The sequence below is a fragment of the Cuculus canorus genome, chromosome 2, assembly GCF_017976375.1.
Source record: "Cuculus canorus isolate bCucCan1 chromosome 2, bCucCan1.pri, whole genome shotgun sequence".
Classification (NCBI taxonomy): domain Eukaryota; kingdom Metazoa; phylum Chordata; class Aves; order Cuculiformes; family Cuculidae; genus Cuculus; species Cuculus canorus.
This window is the reverse complement of record NC_071402.1, coordinates 3563261-3581252: the sequence shown is the minus strand read 5'-3', so window position 1 is coordinate 3581252 and position 17992 is coordinate 3563261. Positions and strand designations below refer to the sequence as shown.

Here is a 17992-nt window from a genome sequence, read left to right as displayed (position 1 = left end):
GCTACTTCCTAGGGTGGGCTACACTCAGCAGCTCTATCAACCATTTTAATTCATGGGAAAAACAGTTCTTGGGTCTGGTTCAAGGAAACAGCTACAGAATTCACACTTGTTTTGTTCTCAGCCTCATTTTCCTTCTGGAGATTCTCAGAAAGAAAACTCACTGTGCTGCTTCTGAGGAGTTACTCGGTGCCTTTGCTGGGGCTTCTTCCTCAGATATCTCAGAAATGTTTTTCTGATGATCTTGGGTATAGTATGTACTGGAAAGGGACTAGGGACATGGAAGAGATGTGACAAAACTGGCTGTGAATACAGGTGAGATGCTCCTGAGCTTTGATGGACATGGATAAAGGGGAGGGAAATCCTCCTTAATGTGGTCTCCACTGGTGCCGTGATGCCATGCAAAGCAGAAGGGATTCAAGGGATCCAAAAGTGAATCCTCTATTTCAGTGCCTATGTCAGATCCACTCTGATGCATTTATTCTCGGCTCTCATACCACCTGGCAGCAGGGATGTTATGTAAAGTGCAGGTGTGATGCGAAATGGGAATCTGCACAGCAGGAAGGGGAGCCACCAATTCAGCAAGGTTCTGACCCATGCCTGACTGCCAGGGTCTCATCTTCTTCAGGTGCTGGATTGAATGTCCTCTACCACTGGGAAAAAGTAGGCATTCACCTGTGTCTGAGGTTTTGGGGTTCTTATTTGGCTTTTGTAGCTACCCTTAATCAGGGGGAAAATCCTCAAAACAGAAGGAAGGAGGCTAAATTTGCTTGCAGTAGGAAGGTGGTTACCAGGCACATGTCCAAGCTGTGCAGTGTGATTTTCTTACAGACCACAGTCCGGAGTTAACTGAAAGATTACTGTATGATCAGGTATTAGTGCTTTCGTCAGTGTAGTTTGGGGGCGATTTTGTTTCTCACTGATCTGTGAATCAGTATGTGAAGGCACAAAGCTGAGCCGTAAATCCTGCAAATTAGCTCTTCAGCCGTGCCTCCCTCCCTGGCTATGAGTACAAGGCAATATTCGTTCTCCAGATTTTGGATTTTTTTGCAATGCCCTTTTCTACTGTGTGAATAGCTTGCGAGGAGTACCGTGTTGGCTGCCTCTTAGGAGTTATGCGAGCTTCGTTAAGTCATGTGTCATGCCTTGCATTTACTGATTGGATGATTTATGCATTCAACCCAAGCAGCGTGACCTTTTTCATCGGAACCAAAGGTGAAATTTGAAATAAGATTTTCAGCAAATCCTGAAGCATTCAGGCTTAATATTGGTTTTTTTAAAGATCTCTCCTAGTCCAGCTTGAGTGCTTGAATGTTCCCAGAAAATAAATATAAGAGAGGCTCAAAGGTGGCTGAATCAAAATCCTTTTAGGGTGTCAAATATTTGTAGAGAGAGTAGGTTTTTGGGTTTGGTTTTTTTTTTTACTGTCAGTTCACATCTGCTCCATATTGAAGATACAGAATTATCATCTGCACTGGTGGGATGCCATCTACATAGAAATGAGGCCAGAGTGCCTGGCCTCTCCATGTGCTGCTCTGTCTGTCACCATGTCTCTTTGTCTGTTTTGATTTTTGCAAAGGCTTGATCAGGAAGATGGAGGCGAGATCCAATTTGGACAGAGAGCCAGACATCACTTAACAGTATTTTGTGGGTGGAATATTTTTATAGAGTTCACAGTTTCTGAGCGGTGATGTTCATTATTACTGTCATTGTTGTCCTTATTGTATTTGTAGCATTATTTTTTCTACAAGCTTTTTTTTTAGTCTCCTTCCTGCTTCCCAAGTTGTTGTTTCTGAGCCTGTGTTGAGACATTCATCTTTGAGCAGGGATGCATGAGTGTGTTGTACACATCCAGGCTTTCAAGGCACATAAGGAATTTACAGATACCCAGATACCAACCCAAAACTGTGGAACTTGACTTTTCTTGATATGCCTCTTCTATACCTGGAATATTTCCAAAGCAAGTGAGTGGGTGCAAATCTAGAAAGGCCTTGGAAGCAGCCATACTTTGGCTTACAGAGTCCATGGGTGAGAACCTTGTTAAAAGCTTCCCTCCCCATTCCTGGGCACTGCTTTACCAAAGAATGGAGAATGCATGTACGTGTCTGTATGTTGCATTAGACGATGTCTTCTCCCTGCTCTCTGAAGTCACTCAAGAGTAGCCCAAGAATAGATCTGTTGGACTGGATATTGGCTTTGCTGGCCAAAGAGTAGAGCTGGGAGATGAGCTTCTAATGCCACCCCAGGCCACAGATCTACTGGCCACAGCTGAGAAGTGGGCCTACTGATCCTTTTGTTCCAGAGCTACCAGAACACTCAAGAAACCTAAGTAAGCTTGATTTCACTGATGACCAATGAGTTTATGCTTGGCTTAGGTGCATAGAGAGGTCTGTGAACATTTATGATGGGCCTTCACAAAGTTACTCTGCAGAAATGGCATTGCCTTCTCTGCAGCATCTATTCTTCAGTGTCTGGAGGCAGGAGACACCACTCCAAATTTACTTCCCCGGTTTACTGAGACACCCTTTTTGTACTTGCTGTCCCACACAGACATTGCAGAGGTTACAACGGGCAGTGGTGGAGGTGGTAAAAATCTGTCAGGGTGCAGAGGCGGCAGGAGATATTTCAAGTGTCTTGCTGCACATGGAGCTTGTCCTGGTGATCAGCAAGAAATGCTTGGAAATGTATTGACGGCAGCAGCCCTCTCCTTACATCGTCCCTCCTTGCTGCAGACTTCTCAAGCTGCTGCTCCAGGAAGGCTTCAATAGGGGATTTTTATTTTCAGAAGAAGGCAATTCGACAGGGGAAATATTTTGGAACAGCATCAGATCTATCTTGACTGACTCAGGCAATATGGGAAGATGACAGAGACCAATTGCAGGTCTTCATGTTTAAGGTGAATGCAATTAGGCATTCCTGGAATAGGCTTACACACTGGTCTGGGGTAGGAGACCAGGGGATGAAGATGGGGAAGCTTCCTGATGCGCTGAGCATCAAGGAATTTTCAAGGTCTGAAAATTCTGGTGACCCTCCCAAATGTGAGTTGGCTTCACAGTAATCAGAGTTGGAGCTGTAAAAGGGATGCTGATGTGACACTGTAATGAGAGAAGGTTAAATGTGTGCTTAAGTGCTGTGCTGAGTTAGGCACTTAATAAATGTCTGATTAGCCTTGTCTCCACTTAATCTGTTCCTGGAAGGCCATTGCAGTGTTGTCACTTTTTTGTGGCCCAAAGAGATAACCAGTATGCTCTGGTCCTTCTGCTCTTCATAGCCTCATCTCAAAGTGATCCAAGATGCTGACTGCAAAACAGGGTTGAATGTGTGCCCCTAAAAAATATTATTTGCTCCCTGGTAAAGCCAATGGCTCCAGGGATTTTTATAACGAGCGAGTCTGATTGGTTCAATGTCTTGGCCAGAGAATTTTACAAATTAATTCCAGCAAAGAGCTTGAAACTGAGATTTAAATGGAGTTTCTTAGTTCTCAAAAAAATTATTCAAAATATTGCTAGTATGATGTGCTGGGGATTTTTGTGCCTTTTCTGATAAACTTTTCCACTCTTTTGCTGTCTCCATTGCTCTGAACAAACACAGAACCTCCTGATTCACACGTGCATATCACTTCAAATCTGTTGTTGATGTTTCCACCTTCAAGCCCTTAGATGTTTTTCTGCCTGTTTGCTAGATGAAGAATTCATCTAATATCCATTCTCTGTTGTTTGGAGAGGCATTTATAGACTCATGAACAAGTTGCTTCTTAAACTCAGCTGCATCAGTAGGCTGAACTCCATAAATCTCTCATTGCAGGACACATCCTCCACACCTTGGCTGTTGTTGGGAAGCTCTGGTTCATGCTTGGCCATCTCTGCTGCTCAAAATGTGATGCGTCCTCAGCAGAGCTGACCTTCTGCCTGGACTTGAGGCTAAGTGACTTGCTGAGGAGGTCCATAGTATGGAAGAGGGGCCAGAGACATAGGACAAATAGATCAACTGCCTTCCTCTCTGCTGCAGGAATCATGTTGTGTGGCAGAGCTCTTCTCCCCTTGAATCTCGCCTAGGGCCAAAATAACTTTATATAGATAAATTCCTATGTTTGTGATGAGCTTTAGTGACTGTCAAAGCTCAGGGATTAATAAAAAGGTGTGAATAATTGCCCGGGGGCAGGCTCTCAAAACTGTCTTTGAGTTCTGCAGCTCCTTCTTACCACACAGTGTCTATTGCTCCAGCAAGGGTTCCTGAGGCCCAAACAACAGCTGGGCTTGCAGAGAAAGTTGTTTGGCTTTGGATTTGCCTTGAGTTTGGGTTTGTCAACCAAACGGCAAAGGGAGTTGGATGGGTGCAGTTTCAGTTCCTCTCCTTCCTCCTGGCATGGAGTTGTTGAAAGTGCTGGAGGAAGGTGTGGCACTTTCCAGTTCCTTGCTGCAACATCTGTGTTTGCCCCTGCGGTGCGATCTAGCCTGTACATCCTTGAGAGCAGAGCTAGGATATGGTGGCAGATCACCAGCAAAACATTGGGTAAGGAAGGGCTGGATTCTGCTCACATATAATATTTTCCTGTGGAACTCTGCTAAAAGTTTTGGGATTTTACCTGATATCTTCCCAGCTAAACTCCAAACCTCAGCAACTGTGAGCAAGAGCTGATATCCCTTCACAGCTCCTGAAGTAAAAAGTTTGACAGAGCCTGGCACATGGCAAGCAGAGACCTTCACCACTGTGTTTCCGGCAGTGAATCCCCACTGGACCCATACAGACAGTTCCTGATGGGCCTGTCCCCCTAGAATGCAATTAATGGGGTGTTTTAATTGTGAGACAAGTATAGGAAACTCCCTCCTGGGTGCTGGAAAGAGGATTCCTGACTCAGTTTAAACACTCACAGCTCTTTGGTCTGTACAAGCCCTGTCCGTCCTACTGCTTTCATCTGGGGTCATTAAAGATCTTGCAGTTAGAACTGTAGAGTGATTAAGGTTGGAAAAAACTTCTTAAGATCATCAAATCCAACCACCACCCATACACCAACATGCCTACTAAAGCATGTCACAAAGTGCCAGGTCTACGAAGTTTTTGAACCCCTTCAAGGATGGAGACTCCACCACTGCCCTGGGCAGCCTGTTCCACTGCTTCATCGCTCTTTCAGTAAAGAAATTTTTCTTAATATCCAGTCTAAACCTCTCCTGGCACTACTTGAAGCCATTTCCTCTTGTCCTATCACTTGTTGCCTGGGAGAAGAGACCAGCACCCACCTGGTTATAACGTCCTTTCAGGGAGCTGTAGAGACCAATAAAATCTTCTCTCATCCTCCTCTACTCTAGGCTAAACAATTCCAGTTCCCTCAGATGCTTGTCATAACCCTTGTGCTCTAGACCCTTCACCAGCTTTGTTGCCTTCCTCTGGACACACTCCAGCGACTCAAAGTCTTTCCTGTACTGAGAGGCCCCAAACTGAACACAGTATTCAAGGTGCACCTTTACCAGTGCAGAGTGCAGGAGGACAATCACTTCCCTGCCCCTGCTGACCACACCATTTCTGATACAAGCCAGGATACTATTGGCCTTCTTGGCCACCTGAGCACACTGCTGGCTGATGTTCAATTATGCAGGAGTTTGAAAGTACCTGGGTCCTTTCAGTGGAGGAGCAGAGATTTCATCTGCCCATGCTGCTGTTTCAGCACTAAATCCAGGAGTGCCTGTGTCTATATGGACATGTTCTGTTTAGGAGATGGGGAGCAGGAAGAAAAATGAGAAAACTAAAGCATCAGTTCCACTGTGAACACAACAGCTTGTGGGCTTGATCACAATGCAGAAACATCAGCAATTACCATCTGAATGTGCTATTGTTGTAGCAGGGAGACTAAAGGTGGAATTTGCATCCAGTTGCTGAGGGAGTTTCACAGGCAACTACTCCCATCATTGCTATGAGGGGACTTTTACGGGTAATTTAATGAGTGGCAGCCTGGTGAAAGGCTCAGCTTTTCAGTGATGCTTTTTTTTTTTTTTTTTTCCTTTTAATTTGTCATTGTTTAACATCCTGTCTTATACAGGACTCATAGCAGCTGCCACAAAATGTTTTGTATGGGAATACAGAGTGAAATTTGGATGCACGGAAACACAGACACCAGATTCAAAATCATCACATCCGCAAAGTAGTTTTACAACTGTGACTGGTGAATATGAGAATTATAATGCTAATGTCTCAGAAGGGAGGGTGACTAGAGACACTGCTGGCCCTTTTCACATCAGCCCTGACTATCTGATGTGTTAAGGTGATGGGAGAAGACTGAAAAATGGAATATGTTGTCTTTCCAAGAGGAACTGGAGTTTTCAAGTACCTGATTCACCTTTGAGGTTCCAGACCTCTGTGGATTTCCTTGGTGTTGAGCTCCCTGACCTGGTGGATCCTGTCTTTCATGGTAGATAAAGGTATGGGGTTTCTCCCAGGTTTCCTTGAAATGGATCTTTCCTTTTTTTTTCAATGCCGGTTTTCTCTAATCAAGATGTAACTCCCAAATACATTGGGTGAAATCAGGACATAGCAGAAGATGGTCTTGGGCCAGCTGACTTGAAGACCTTGTAGACCACAGATCCAGGAGGGCAGAAAAGCCCAACAGGTTGGGAACCGAGGCTTAGCAGTGTTGAGAGCTTGTCCATGAGTACTCTGAGAGTGTATATGGATGCTTTAGACCACAGCAATCTCTCTCCATATTGGACAGAGCAGTATATTTCATGCCTCTTCCGGGGCATCTTTATCACCTCTGCAACTCATCCCTTCTCCCGTATTTTCTGTTTCTTATTCTGATAATCAGTGAAATCTCGCAACATCTATGGAAGCTGACTCTGTCACCTGTGGCCCCTTCATACCCCCCAAGGCAGTACTGAAGCAAACTTGGGTAAATAGGCTAGAATACTGGTTTCGGATTCTCAGCAGATATCCTTTCATGCTACTCTGTGACATTTCAGCCTGGGGAGGATTCAGAAATTGTGTGTCTCTGGGGTGGCTCTGCCAATGTCACCTCCAGTTGTCGACTCTCCCTTTAGTACATTCAATTCTTGCAATAGCTGCAGACAGCAATCTGATACTGATGTTCTAAGTTTCAGCCCTCCAACAGGAGTGAGACAACCAGGCTGGGAAAGGACGTCCTTTAGCACATCATCAGAATTGCAGATCTATTGAGTTTAAATATATCTCTTTTTGTTCCCTGGCTCTGGTTTTAATAGAGCAATAATTGCCACATACCTCATTAAGCTGAATGCTCTCAATAGGTCTTGAGTGGTCCATGCCATTAAACAAACAGATACCAGCCTGGGATATTTGCAGTGCTTGGAAGTAGTAAGGAAGGCAAGGGACTTGGAGGGATGAAAGCTGCAGCTCCAGCCTCTTGAAGAGACTGGGCTGCTCTTGCAGGGTGGGTGCTTTGTCCCGTCATTCCTGGGGCAGTTTGAGCTATGTTCTCTCTTCAATACATGGGCTTTGCTCTGCACAAGCACCAGTGATAAGGGACAGGCACAGAGAGAAGCTGATGTTGATTTATATAAGTGCTGTAACAGTTTGTGTGCATGGAGATGATATGGCAATGGACATGTCTGCAAGAAGTTTGGTAGAATCCTAAAGCACAAGGATGAAATTCACATCAAATAGAATCATAGAATCATTGAATCATAGAATCATAGGATGGTTTGAGGTGGAAGGGACCTTAAAGATCATCTAGTTCCAACCCTCCTGTCATGGACAGGAACACCTCCCACTAGACCAGGCTGCTCAAGGCCTCATCCAGCCTGGCCTTGAACACCTCCAGGGATGGGGCATCCACAACTTCCTTGGGCAACCTGTTCCAGGGCCTCACCACCCTCATTGTGAAGAATTTCCTCCTTATGTCTAGTCTAAATCTTCCCCACTCCAATTTATAGCCATTATGTTATTTATAGCCCAAATAGAAGGGGGTCTGATCCTCCACTGTGTCCCGTGTCAGGAACAAAATTAGTGGTGCAGGTCCCTGTTTTTGTCATCTTCCCTGGATGAAAAGGAGGGTTCCCTGGTCTCTGCCCTTCTGGATGTTTGTTTTTCAAAGGAACATCAATAAACATGACTGATGACTGTTTCTGCCCACCAACTCCTCTCTTCCTCATACCCCTTCCTCCTTCCTCCTTTTGTTTTGTTTCAAAGATGTGTAGATGTGGCATTTGGGGGTGTGGTTGTGTGGTGGAGCTGGCAGCACTAGGTTAGGTGTGGGACTGGATGATCTTGAGGGTCTTTTCCAACCTAAAGGATTCTATGATTCTTTATGCTGAATTACAAAGCTTCCTGCTGTGCTATACACTTCACCAAGCACTGGACAGCACATGTTTCCGAGAGTTCTGCTGGGTTTGTAGTGACTCTTAACATAGAAGCAGCTCCATGAGGCTGTGCTTGATATGTAGCCATATACTCAGTCTGTGGATGCTGCAACCAAATTGTGAAGAGTCAGCATGGCCCTCCTGGGGTGATTCAGCCTGGAAGTGTTCATGATGTTTTCATCACGACCCAGTAACGCAGCATCTAAATCTGACTGACCATCTTTCTCACTGAAATGAGATGCTCAGCCTTATTTGCCTCTCTAAACTCTTCTGCACCATGCTGAGGTTTTAAATTCAGGGCACACCTTCTTTAATTGGCTTGAAATTTAGCTAGCTACTGAGCATTAGGGTCAGCCAAGATCAATGGGGGGTGGTGTGACTTGAGATCAATAACATTTATAAAAGGAGGACAGCCAGTGTGCAGCAGAGGAGCTGCTCATAAAGACAGCTGGCTAGCCACGGTGGTACTTGCTGAAGAGGAAGTGATGCAGGGACCGGAAGAGTCCCCAGGTGACTATAGAGAGGTATTTAGAGAGATTGTTTTTCATGCTTCTGTGCTTTTGGGACACGGAGGAGTTCAGGAGGCTCCTTTGGGGAGCTCAGCCACCTGCACCCATAGACCCACTGCAGCTGAAGAACCATCAAGGAGAACAACAGGCCTCATGAGAGAGACACGATGGATCCCACCAGCTGTCAGGGCAGGGATGGCTTTTCTCTCTCAGCAGCTCTTGCATGCAATGCACCACTCTGTGTAGTCCCTTTTCTCCTACTAGCGTGGTATTCCTGGCCCATGGGCAGTGCAGCAGTGCCATGTTTTCAGCCTATTGTCATGGGAGCCAGTGGCAAGTTTGGTTGGAGTTTTGATGTGGCATAATTTTGCTCCTGTTGCTGCAAATCAGAGGAAAAGAGTACCTAAAAATTTTTCCAAACCTTTAAATGCGATTACCCACCTTCTTCTCCACTCTTGAGCCTGATGAATTGTCCCCAAACTTGCCAGTAGGGAGGACAGGGTGGTATGCTGTCCCTTCTACTCTTAAAAATGGGGCATTGTGAGTAGTGGAAAGAATGAAGCCTGATTTCCTACCACGTGAAGTCCTGTATTCCCCAACTGTGACAATCCCAGCTCCTCTGACTGCTGTTCATATACAAATCACTCCTGATTTTCATCTTCCTCCAATAACTTCAAGTCTGTCTTGCTACCAGCACTTTCTTGGATCCCCTTGTCATTTTCTGGACACTAGTTGACACATCTGGAGCATCACGGGCCTGGGTGGTGTGCCAAATAACCCAGATAACTGCTGAACTGTGTATTTTTCTGGTGAGTGGGATCATTTAGGCTGACCTCATGTTCATCAGAAACATTCTTTAGGGTGAGGCTAGCCTAAAATGAGGCAGACAAAAGTGATAACCTTTCTTTGGGGAGTTGCCTGGAAAGGAGACCTGGGATAATGTTTCAGTGGTTACCCTGGGACTTCTCCCCCATGGTCCCAATACAGCTGTTGGATTAGCCTGGTTTTGGGGTGGCATTTTCTCTCCTGTGGGTGACAAGGCTCCTGCACTGGGTACTGGAGGCAAAAGGACATATGAAATGAGTGGTATCCCAGGAGAAGAGCAAGAGGAGAGCCAGAGTTGGCAATGTGTGCTGGGTTACAAACACAACTCTGATCCATGGGACTTAAGTCTCTGTAGGGAACAGCTTGAGCCTCTCTCAGAAATAGACAACAGTGTCTCAAGATTCTTTTTTTTTGGAGAGTGAGTAGCCCTCAACTCTTTTCATGTTATAAACATTGATAAATACATGAAATGTCTATTTAATTCTGCCTCTAGAGATTACTCCCCTACCTGCTCCAGTACAATTTTCCTCATGTTTTGTTTATTTTTTCTTCCAGCTGAATATGCTGCCAGTCTAAAGGGGGACAGACAGAAAAAGGCAACAACCTCTTATACAGGCTTACCAACTGCTTTTGCTCCCAAGACAGGGGTTGCATCTCAGAAAGTGCGATGGGACATCTCATAGTGGGTGGCTATAGGACAGAAACATGTCTGTGAGTGGAAGATCTTTGAATACAGTCCCACCAATCACAGCCTTTCCTATAACTGCAGGGCTGCTCTGCAGCATCTTCTCTGCGTAGAAGCAGCTGGTGTGTAGGTCACATCCCTGGGGAAGCATCTAGGTCGCACAGGAGGAGTGGGTCTTGCTCTCTGGAGCAGGGCTGGGTGGCTAAGGTTCAGCAGGAGAGATGCCATACATAGTGCTGAAAGCTTCAAAGGCTTGTGGAGGAGTATTTGTCTTGCACCTTTCTCTCAGGTTCAGAAAATAGCTCCTCTCAGTGAGAAATGGCTGGAGAAGAGCAGGCATTGTGCACTCAAAGAAACATTTTTTAATACTTCGGCAGGAAAGAAATGAAATGGTGACGGGAGAGGCAGAAGCAGAAGTTATAAAATGTGAACAGTACAGCTGGGTTTCCCTTGCTTGACTGAGAGCATGCATCTACACGGTGGGAGGAGGGAGCAGAGGAGGCAGCAGCCAGCAAACCCTTTATCCCTCGTCAAAGATGTAACCCTCTATGGCTTGCCCAGACCTGACAGCCTGCCTCTGCTGTCACCCAGCTGTGTCCACTGACCTGGTGTAAGAGCTGCATTCTTTGTCACCGGATACGCTAACTGTCCCCTCAACTCCTGCTCTACCTTATCCCTCAGCAAGGTGAAATACACAAATCTGTCCATATACAGGCAAGTCCTGTCCAGAGATGCTTGGATAGGCACACAGCTGCATCAGCACTCATCTCTGTTTGTGCATGTCCAGAGAGTCAGATGCATGTACACACAGGCTTGATTTGGTGCATGGGTGTAGTCACACAGGGATATATGCATATATATATACAGGCATAGACTCATGTGATTATGCATGGACGCCCAAGTGTGCATATATTTGGACATATTAATGCGTGCTTGCGGCCCAGAAAGCAAACCATATCCTGGGCTGCATCAGAAGCGTGGCCAGCAGCGCAGGGGTGGGGGATTCTGCTCCCTTGCTCTCCTCTTGTGAGATCCCACCTGGAGTATTGTGTCCAGTTCTGGAATCCCCACATAAGGATATGGAACTGTTGAAATGGGGCCAGAGGAGAGCTACAGAGATGATCAGAAGGCTGGAGCACCTCTCCTCTGAGGACAGGTTGAGAGGGTTGGGGTTGTTCAGCCTAAAGAAGAAAATGGCTCTGAGGAAACCTTATAGCAGCATTCCAGTACCTGAACGGGGCTAAGAGAAAGCTGGGGAGGAACTTTTTATAAGGGCAGGTAGTGATCGGATGAAAGGAAATGGCTTTAAATTGGAAGGGGGAAGATTTAGATTAGACTTAAGGAGGAAATTCTTCACAATGAGGGTGGTGAGGCCCTGGAACAGGTTGCCCAAGGAAGTTGTGGATGCCCCACCCCTGGAGGTCTTTAAGGCCAGGTTGGATGAGGCCTTGAGCAGCCTGGTCTAGTGGGAGATGTCCCTGCCCATGGCAGGGGGGTTGGAATTAGATGATCTTTGAGGTCCCTTCCAACTCAAACCAGTCTATGATTCTATGATTTTATGATCTGCCTGCACACTGCAGTGTAAAACCACACAGAGCAGGCACATATGCAGATGGGCATGAATGTAGCTGCATGCACTTGCAAATCTGACAATAAACACACATACAGAGCCAAGCAAAGTGATGTACACGCTCTTAGCTGGACACACACTCACACAAATGAGTCTACAAAGGTGTATACATGTACAGCTACTGCACATCCCCATCCTTGCACACCCCCACAGCCGTGGAAGAGGCAGCACACACCTATGAACATATCCAGGAGCTGAGACCCCCATGGGGAGCCCCATGACCAGATGCTTAGAGAGACAAGGGGCATGCTGCTTCCCACTCAAGAGAGGGCATCCGTCCATTGAGACCCACAGTGTGTAAACTCACTGCAGGAACAAGACGCTGACTCATCTTTCATCCTTTCCATGTTTCTTCCAAAATGTACCATGAGACCCATCTGGAAAGCGAACCCCTCATGGTACATTGTTGAAGAAGCTGTTTATACTTCGTTTATACTTTCGGGACCCTTCGTATGAAAAGTACAACTTCTGTTAATCCCCCAAGACCGAAATCAAGCTAATGGATTCCCCTGTGTGGCTTGATGGCTTAGTGGGAATTGGCAACCTGCATGGCTTGGCACTCAGAGGGGACAAAGCAAAGACTTGCTTTGAGACTGCAGTTAGACAAAGCTGTCTCCAATGTACTGCTGGTGGGACATGTTTCATAGTATCATCGTACCATAGTATAGTTAGGGTTGGAGGGGACCTTAAAGATAATCTAGTTCCAACCCGCCTGTCATGGACAGGGACATCCCACTAAATCAGGCTGCCCAACGCCCCATCCAATCTGGCCTTGAACACCTCCAGGGATGGGGCATCCACAACTTCCCTAGGCAACCTGTTCCAGTGTCTCACCACTCTCCTAGTGAAGAAATTCTTCCTAATGTCTAGTCTAAATCTGCCCCTCTCCAGTTTATACCCATTCCCCCTGGTCCTATCCCCACAAGGCTTTATGAATGGCCCCTCTCCAGCTTTTCTGTAGGCCCCCTTCAGGTACTGGAAGGTCACTATAAGATCTCCTCTGAGCCTTCTCTCCTCCAGGCTGAACAAGCCCAACTCTCTCAGACTGTCCTCATAGGGAAGGTGCTCCAGCCCTACAATCATCTTTGTAGCCTTCCTCTGGACCCGTTCTAACAGCTCCATATCCTTCTTATGTTGAGGGTTCCAGAACTGGACACAGTATTCCAGACGAGGTCTCACAAGAGAGGAATAGAGGGGCAGAATCCTCTCCCTCACCCTGTTGGCCACACTTCTTTTGATGCAGCCCAGGATACTGTTGGCCTTCTGGACTGCAAGCGCACATTGCCAGCAAGTGTTGAGCTTCTCATCAACCAGCACCCCCAAGTCCTTCTCTGCAGGGCTGCTCTCAATCATGTCGTCCCCCTCTGTGTACTGAAAATGGGGATTGCCCCAACCCAGGTGCAGGACCTTACACTCAGCCTTGTTGAACCTCATGATGTTCTCAGAGGCCCACTTCTCCAGTTTGTCCAGCTTCCTCTGGATGACATCCCGTCCTTCTGGTGTGGCAGCTACACCACTCAGTTTAGTGTCATCGCCTTCATCGCCTTCACCCCATTCTTTCCTTCCACACATTTCTCCACCCTGACTCTCTCACTGGAAATGAACATCTGATGACAGCTGGGGAAAATGTATTCATTCAGCAATTAAATAATTGAATGCTCCTCTGGCAAAATGAACTATCTCCTGCTTTTCTTGTGTTTTACCACTTTTTTCCCCTTCTTTTCCCCTCTTCTTTCTTCTTCCCTCTGGTGAGATAAGGCTTCTATTCCTGAAAGCCGTTTTAAATATTCATGTTTTAATTAATGGACTTTATTGCATGAACTCTATGTAAGATAATAAAAAGACTGCCTGAGGCACAACACATTTTTTGTTTGTTCTTGAAAGGGGACTAAAAAGTAAAAACCCTAATGTGTTTCCTCAACAAATATTTGAAAGATACACAGATATGACAGCCGTGGGTCATTTAGCCATTGGGTCCTTCATAACCCACGTGCTCCTGACTATTGCTGAGTATTGCAGTGTGTATCCATGAATGTGGAGCACAGTGTAAATCCATGGGCCTTTTACAAGCACTGGTTCCTCCAGACAAGCACGAGCCTCTGCTGTAGGCAGAGTAGGGCAGTAGTTTGCATCCAGAGGATGTACAGATGGGGATGGAAGCAGACCTGCAGCAACCTACAACACTACAAGCTTGGGGAAGAGTGGCTGGAAAGCTGCCTGGCAAAGAAGGACCTGGGTGTGTTGGTTGACAGTTGCTTAACATGAGCCAGCACTGGCCCAGGTGGCCAAGAAGGCCAATGGCATCCTGGCCTGTATGAGAAACAGGGTGGCCAGCAGGACCAAGGAAGTGATTGTGCCCCTGTATTCAGCACTGGTGAGGCTGCCCAGCAAATCTTGTGCTCAGTTTTGAGCCCCTCAGTACAAGGAGGACATTGAGATCATGGAACACTTCCAGAGAATGGCAACAAAGCTGGTGAAGGGGCTGGAGAACAAGTCTTATGAGGAGCGGCTGAAGGAACTGGGGTTGTTTAGGCTGGAGAAAAGGAAGCCCAGGGAAGACCTTATCACTGTCAACAACTTCCTGAAAGAGGGTTGTAGCAAGGTGGGTGTTGGTCTCTTCTCCCAAGCAACAAGTGATAGGATCCAATGAAATGGCCTCAAGTTGTGCTAGGGCAAGTTCAGATTAGACATCAGGAAAAATGTCTTCACTAAGAGGATTCTCAGGCACTGGCAGGGGCTGCTCCAGGAGGTGGTTGAGTCACCATCCCTGAAGGCATTTAAAAGACAGGGAGATGAGGTGCTCAGAGATATGGTTTAGTAGTGGATAGGGATGGTTAGACTCCATGATATTAAAGGTCTTTTCCAACCAAATTATTCTATGATTCTGTGATCAAGGACAGAGCTGTGAGTGTTTGGGGTTGAATGCAGTCTTCAGTCTTTCGCTGGAAACTGAGTGTGTGGGTTTTGGTTTGGATGATGTTTTTGATCAGATAGAGTGAGAGTTTGTGGGAGTCCCCTTCCCCAATATTTCTGGGCTGTAAAACCCAAATATTGACTGTACATTTCTGCATTTCTGTAATGGATTTTGCTTTTATTGAAGAAAAATGATTCGATAGAATGCATGAATTTGTGAAACATCTGGTACTGCCAGTTATATATTTTTGCCAAAAAAAAAAAAAAAGAAAAGAAAAAAGTCATGTTAGATGAAGCTTCATTCTATGTGGGCGTTTTCTTATGGTGCAGCATGCTCAAATTAATTTTACTTTCCAAGTGCATCATCTGTGCTGTGTAACATGGGCCTCTACACCCAGTTTAGCTGTGGTTTTATGCTGGGGGTCGTCCTAAGGATGCTGGACCAGAACTTCATAGGGAGGCTTCCGTATCTGTTTATGACCTTGAAGAAGGCAAGGCTTTTGTGCACATGGTGCACTTAATCTTGTTTTTATCCTACTATTCTTTTCTTTCTGTATTCTGGCTCAGATCTTCAGAGATATTGGCACTTTCTTGGAAAACAGATGCACAGTGCCTAGCGTTGCCACTGCCTGAGCTGTGATTATGGCTCTTAGTAAGACTGGATGCAAATAATCATAATGGTTAATGAATACTCCAGTGGTCGCTATGGCTAAAGCTGGTGGTGGAGTTGCTTCTTTTTTAGGAAAAGGATTGTCTCTTACAGGGTGACACTCTTGCGTTGAGGCTGTTTGCTAGCTAGGAAGAGGGTGATTGTTCAGCATTAAATGAGGCAGGTGGGTTGTGCAGAGAAAATATCTTTTAATTGCCCAATGCAGGTTTTCAGTGCTTCAGTGGTAAACTGTATTGTGCCCTGAGGATATCTCTATCTATCACATTGATTACTCCATCTGCTATCTGCCTCGTACTGAGGTTTTTGATCCTAAATCAAGAAAGAACCAGAGTTCACTGTTAGCTACCAAGGTGTAAAGGTGGGTCACTCTGATGAGTGGAGATGAAGGGCTCTGTATTTCCACCAGGATGAACAAGCACACAGGTATGCTGGTCTTAATAAGAGGTTGTCCAGTGGAGAAGACTCCATTCTACCTTCTGAAAGTGCTGTCACCTCTGTTAGGCACCATTTGTGGAGGTGAAAATGTTGGACCTTTTTTGCTTGTATGCTCCCTGGTAATGGCTGCAGCATCTGCTGCATCTCTTGGTGTGAGCTATGGGTGACCAAGTCAAGGTTGTTACCTGATGAAGCAACCATTCGCCCGTGTATCTGCAGAGCTAGAGGTGGTTTTATGAAGTCTAAAGTCAACGAAGCAGCTGGGGAACCCAGTAAAAGGAGTGAGTCCAAAGTGGAAAATTCTTGCTCAATGCTTGCAAAACTTCACTTACAGCACTCTGAGAGGAAGGAAAACCCAGATTTGGGCAGATTATGTAATACAGAAATTCATTTACCAGCACACATGTCTTAGGATGTGCCAGATAGACAAGTTCAGCTTGATCATAGCCCTCATTATTATATCTGGTCCATCCACTTCAGTAAATGATTTGCTGATCTCTTCAAGCCATGAGCCCTGGCTCTCAGATCTGTTTTAAGTTGTCTGGCTGGCTGTGAGCAGCAAAGGATCTCAGCTCTTGGTGGTCTGTGTGCTATACTGACTAACTCCAGCTGTCTCCAGTGGAGACATTCACATCTTGACCTCCCTTCTTAGGCAACAAATAGCTGCCTGAGGTGGTTGTTGGGTATGAGGGCAGGCTTCATCCTATCCCAAAATAGACATCAGAGGGAAGGGGTCAAATCTTTAGCAAAGGGACTGGATAGTTGATTTTTAAGATGAGCATGGTTACAGGTGACATCTCAGCTCCAGTGCAGCCTTGCAATGGCTATACCTGAGGTGATTTTCTTTGGGCTGAAATGGGGTACCAAGGTTAGCCGTGATATGAGTCGATCCCTGGTAAAAGCCACCTGCCTTTACTGCTCCTCTTCATCCCCTTTCCAGAAGAAATTTTTCTGCGTGAACTATCTCTAAAGGCTGGAGCACAAGAGCACTGCAGGGAAGATGCTAATAAAGCCTGTGCATTCCAGAGTATTCCTCTTGATCAAGCTGTCTCTTTTCCCAGCTTTAAAAGAAACAAAGAAATCACTCATCGGAATTAAAATTAAAAAGAGGCTTTCAGTAAATCTAAACCTTTGGGAGGTTTCCCATTTCATGGTTGCTGAGGTCTGCTGTTACCCCTGCTCTGCAAGTCTTCAGATTATTTTTCTGCCCATCTTGATGATCATCTTCAGTCCCTGCCTGGAATTTGCCTTCCCCACTTTCAAATTATAGAATCATAGAATGGTTTGGGTCAGAAGGAACCTTAAAGATCATACAGTTCCAACCTACCTGCCATGAGCAGGGACATTTCCACTAGATTAAGTTGCTCAAAGATTCATCCAGCCTGGTTTTGAACATCCAGGACTTCCATGGGCAACCTGAGCATTACCACCCTCACAGTAAAATTACTCCCTTATTTGCTAGCAGAGTGCCATGAGAAGTGGTCCTTGCCTACTCCTTCACCCACCTATCTTAATTTCAAGCTAAGCTTGCACTGGGCTCTGGCTGACAGGAGAAGAGCTGAGATGTCTCTTCATCTGGGGTTAATGAATTCCAACCCTGAGAGAAAAGTGAAGCTTGTGCTGATGCACCTGTCTTTGTTCACACTTGTCTTGGACCAGCTTTGGGAGCCTGTTTACCCTCAGTGCAGATGATTTGCACACTGCAGGAATGGCTGAGACCAGCTTGCACAGCCTTACCCAGCAGCCTGCATTATAAGCCTGCCTCTCTCATCCAGCCATAAAGGTGGAAAATCTGCAGTGTGAGCCATCATGTTTTTTTACTCTTTCACCAGCTTTGCACTAGGAGGAGTAGAAACAACCATGCAGTGCTTGTTTTGTAGAAATTTAGAGCTGAGCATGGTGTGGGCATGTGCCTCCGACGCCGTATGACCTGCACCCTTGGCAGAGAGACCAAGTCTGAAGGTGGCGTGGTGGCAGTCTATGTGCTCTGAGCTTCTTAGGTGC

The 17992-nt window shown here is 45.9% G+C and overlaps 1 protein-coding gene across 3 annotated transcripts in view; it reads left to right on the top strand.

Moving 5' to 3' along the window:
* The window catches only part of ADGRB1 (adhesion G protein-coupled receptor B1), a 307402-nt gene that overhangs the window by 83131 nt on the left and 206279 nt on the right, over positions 1–17992 (top strand). The gene's annotated exons all lie outside the window — the stretch shown is intronic.